The following is a 4,681-nucleotide window of genomic DNA, read 5'->3' as shown; positions in this document are numbered from 1 at the left end:
AAAAGTTTCCTAGAGAGATTTGTAGAAATGAAGTGGATTCTCGTACAGAAAATTATCAAGTTAGCATATCAAAAGCAGTTATATTTGCGCAAAGATGAAATTAATGAACACTGTTATGCTATTACAATAATTTTATTGCAGGTCACTCCACATGACAGAGATAACAATCTCCAATCTGAATCTTATAATGTTCTTGAACAATCAAATAATGATGTGCAGGAGCCACAAACTACCATGCAGGTAATGTAATGGACTTTTATGTACTATTTAATGCAGATCCATTCTAATGTCTTAGAACTATTGCTTTAATAGGAGTTGCAGTAAACCAAATCCAAAGAGGGTTGTGGCAATGCACATTTACCACATGAACATGTGATCACTAAGGTGTGTTACCGAAAAAGGCTTCCGCCCCGCTTTATAGATAAAGCCAAGCACCACGACAAGGTTCAACAACACACACACGCACACAAAGGTCAAGCACCACAAGAAGTCGAAAGGTTAATGCTGAGGGCACAACTCAACAAGCCCTGAGAAAAAAAAGAAAGGCGCGCACGTGGAGGGTGCGGCACAACATCTAGTCTGGCTCCGGGGGTGGTGGGGGGAGCGGTGCCGCCAAGCTGAAGGCCATCGAGCGGAGGTCGGCGATGAGGTTGTTGATGACGACCCGATCCTGGGGGCGGCTAAGCGGCCGCCAGAGCTGCAAATATCCACACATTTTAAAGATGGCGTCAGTAGCACGTCGAAGAGGGACCTTCTGAATGACAAGCTTATTGCGGACGGTCCAAAGCGTCAAGCCAAGGATCCCAACGCAGAGCCATTTGATATGGCGGTAGCGAGGGGGGGAGGCCTGGATTTCCGCAAGCAGGTCGGGGAAGTTGGTGTTACACCACTGGCCCCCAACCGTTTCGCGGAAGCAGGACCAAAGGAACTGAGCCGTAGAACACAAGAAGAAGATGTGGTTAGCATCCTCCATCGTGTCGCACAAGGGGCACTTCCCGTTCCCAGGTCCATTTCGCTTACGAACCTCCACACCAGTCGGGAGGCGACCACGAATCCATTGCCACATGAAGATCCGGATCTTCAGGGGCAGGCGAATATCCCAGATCAAACTAAATGGTTCAGGGGCCATCGAGGGTGCAATGGCCGCGTAGAGGGATTTGGTGGAGAAGCAGCCGGAGGGCTCAAGTCACCAGGAGGTGACATCCGGGGAGTCAAGGCTGTCCATAGGGAGGAGGGCAATGTCCAGCATAAGAGCGTCCCAGGCAGCAACCTCTTGAGGTCCGAAGGGGCAGCGGAAGGCGAGGCGCCCTAGATCAATAAGGGCCGCCTCGACAGATATATGCGGGTCCACTGCAATAGAGAAGAGCACAGGGAAGCGCGCGGCCAAGGGGGAGTCACCAAGCCATCGATCAAACCAGAACAGGGTCGATGATCCGGTACCGATCGCTATGGAAGTGCCAATACGGAGAACCAGGAGCAGCTGGACTACCGCCTGCCAGAACTGGGAGCCGCCCGAGCGCTGACAGAATGCAAGGGGCTGTCCACGGAGATACTTGTTCTGGATGATGGTGAGCCATAGGCCTCCATCCCCATTGGCAATGCGCCAGAGCCAACGAGTCAGGAGGGCTATGTTCATGCGGCGGGAGGATAGGATCCTGAGACCACCCTGGTCCTTGGGTTTGCAGATATCGGGCCAGCTAACCATATGGTACTTCTGCTTATCCCCCTCCCCAGCCCAGAAGAATCTAGACTGGTACTTGGCGATCTCCTGATGGAGGGTCTCATGTAGGCTATAGAAACTCATGAGGAACCACAGGAGGCTAGCAAGCGAGGAGTTAATAAGGATCACCCGGGCAGCCGTCGACAACCAACGGCCTTTCTAGGGTTCGACCCGATGTTGCATACGGGTCACCGTGGGGCGGAGGTCCGCCACGGTGAGGCGCGAGTCACTAATGGGGATCCCCAAGTAAGTCGTGGGGAAAGAACCCAACCGACAGTTAAGTCGGTCCGCTATGGACTGTGCTTCCTCGGGAGGTGCCCCGAGCACCATCACTTCGCTCTTATCGAAGTTAATGGTAAGGCCCGACATCTGTTGGAAGCACAGGAGGAGGAACTTTAGGTTAGCAATGTCATGGGCAGTGCCCTCCACCATTATTATGGTATCATCTGCGTATTGGAGGAGGGAGACCCCCCCTCCGACTAGGTGAGGGACGACACCGTGAATGTGGCCAACATCCTTGGCCTTATCAAGGATGGCTGCCAGGGCATCAACCACCATGTTGAACAGAAACGGTGAGAAAGGGTCGCCCTGGCGAACCCCACAGAGGGTGGGGAAGTAGGGCCCAATGTCCCCGTTGATGTTCACCGCGGCCCGTCCACAGGAGACAAGTTGCATAACCCTAGTCACCCACCGGTCGTCAAAGCCCTTGCGAAGCAAGACTTCCCGCAAGAAGGGCCAGTGGACCGTGTCATAGGCCTTGTGGAAGTCGAGCTTCAGAAACACCGCTCGATGATGACGCAGCCGAACCTCATGGAGGACTTCGTGGAACACCAGAACCCCATCCAGAATAAATCGACCTTGAATGAAGGCGGATTGGTTCGGGTGGGTAATTGTGTCCGCGAGCAGGGTCACCCTATTGGCGTACCCTTTGGCCAGAATCCGGAATATCACATTGATCATGGTGATTGGCCGAAATTGGAGGATGTCGAAGGTGCCCGGGACCTTGGGAATAAGAGTCATGATGCCATAGTTGAGGCGCCCAAGATCCATGGTGTCAGAGAAGAATTCCTCGAACAGAGCCATGACCTCCGGCTTGATGGTCGGCCAGAACATCTTAAAAAACATAACTGGCAGGCCATCCGGCCCCGGGGCCGAGGAGGGGTTCATCCCTTTGATAGCCGCGAGAACCTCCTCCTCAACAAAAGGAGCCACTAAAGCAGCATTGACTGCATCGGAAACCAGGTGGGCCCCCGACCAGATGTCGGGGGCGAGACTAGCCCCCACCCCGAGGGGTGGGGGTAAATAGGGCCTTGTAAAAGCCATCCACATGGGTGCGGATGGCCGAGGGGCGAACGAGCGGGGTATCTCCATCCCAAAGGCAATGAATGGAGTTTCGGCGCCGGCGGCCGTTCGCCACCGCCTGGAAATAGGCGGTATTGGCATCACCCCGAAGTACCCATCGTTGGGTACCCCGCATATGCCAGTAGGCCTCTTCATCAACGTAGATGGATGAGAGCTGGTCTTCAAGGTCATAACGGACCATCCACTCATCTGGGGATATTCCAGACGTGTCAGCACGGGCATCCAGAGCTTGAATAGCCAGGAGGAGGGCCTTTTTTCGTTCTCTGAGATCCCGACCCAGGTTAGCACCCCACCCTTTCATGAATTGATGGGCAAGCTTGGCACAGAAGTGCCACGAGTCAATAGCAGACATGGCGCGATGGGGGGAAGAGCGGGCCAATATCCAGCGGGCGGCGACCGCCTCCCGGAAGCCGGCCTGGTTGAGCCAGAAGAGCTCAAACCGGAAACGCGGTGGGGCGGGGGGGCGCTCGTCGGCAGTGGAGAGGAGGAGGGGGACATGGTCAGACCCGATCCGGGTAATCGCCCGGAGCGAGGCTAGGGGGCAGCATAATTCCCATTCCGGGGAAACTAGGACGCGATCCAACACGGATCGCGTCGGGTCAGCCTGACGGTTAGTCCAAGTGAACCGGGCACCCGTCCGGTCCAGCTCACGGAGACCTAGCTCCGCGATCCAGTCATTGAATAGCTGCATCCGGGGGAGGTTAATCCGGTCATTATTCTTCTCTTTCGGGGATCGGATGAGGTTAAAGTCTCCGCCCACAACTACTGGGAGGAGAGAGTTGGAGATCTTCAAATGAAGCTCCTCTAAAAAGGACGGGGAGCGGCTATGGTCAGCCGGACCATAGACAATCACGACCTGCCATTTGAAGTTGAGGGCCCGCTCAAAGATCTCCATACTCACGAAGAATTCCCCCCGATCCATGCCCCAACCTCAAAGGTGGCATCCTTCACCCCTAGCAGGATGCCGCCAGAGTGGCCAGTGGTCCCACTAGAAGGGAGCCAATGCCAGGCGAAGAGGTGAGAGCTAAGACCCTCGAGCTCCTGGAGGGAGAACTCAGTGCACATGGTTTCCTGGATGGCAATGATGTCAATGTGTTCGTCTCGCATGTATTCGATGAGCTGGCGGCGGCGGCCATCATGGCCGAAGCCGCGGATGTTCCAGAAAAGGGCTCGCATCTAAACCCCCATGGGGGGGCTGCTTGACCCCAAGACACGGTAGGCGCTTTATGCCCGAAGAGCGGCAGTGCGAGAGCGGGTGCGGCCACGAATCAAACCGTCGGCCACCGGAGGCCCCAGATCCGCGGAGGGTGCGGTCGAATCCACGGAGGGTCGGAGCAAGCGCGCCCGAGTCTCAGCCAGCTTGCCGTCTAAGATCTCGCGAGCCCTAATGGCCGCGATCTGTTCTAAGGGGGGGCCGACCTTCCCCCTAAAAACTATGGCAGAGTCATTAGCCACCTTGGCGAGGTGGCCAAGAGGGACGGCCTCAAGCGCGGAAAAGGAACAACTGGAAGAACTGGGAGGGACGGGACCCACACCTGACTCGAGGTTCCGGACCGTGGCCCGGAGCTCCGCACGCTCAGCGACGGACGGCGCCGGGGA

The 4,681-nt window shown here is 55.9% G+C and overlaps 1 pseudogene; it reads right to left on the bottom strand.

Annotated features, from left to right (window-relative positions):
* Positions 1 to 498: 498 nt before the first annotated feature.
* On the bottom strand, positions 499 to 3,977 carry LOC123191558 (uncharacterized; annotated as a pseudogene).
* Between the last annotated feature and the right edge of the window lie 704 nt (positions 3,978 to 4,681).

Source organism: Triticum aestivum, chromosome 2A, assembly GCF_018294505.1.
Source record: "Triticum aestivum cultivar Chinese Spring chromosome 2A, IWGSC CS RefSeq v2.1, whole genome shotgun sequence".
NCBI classification, from domain to species: domain Eukaryota; kingdom Viridiplantae; phylum Streptophyta; class Magnoliopsida; order Poales; family Poaceae; genus Triticum; species Triticum aestivum.
This window is presented reverse-complemented; position numbering and strand designations above follow the sequence as displayed.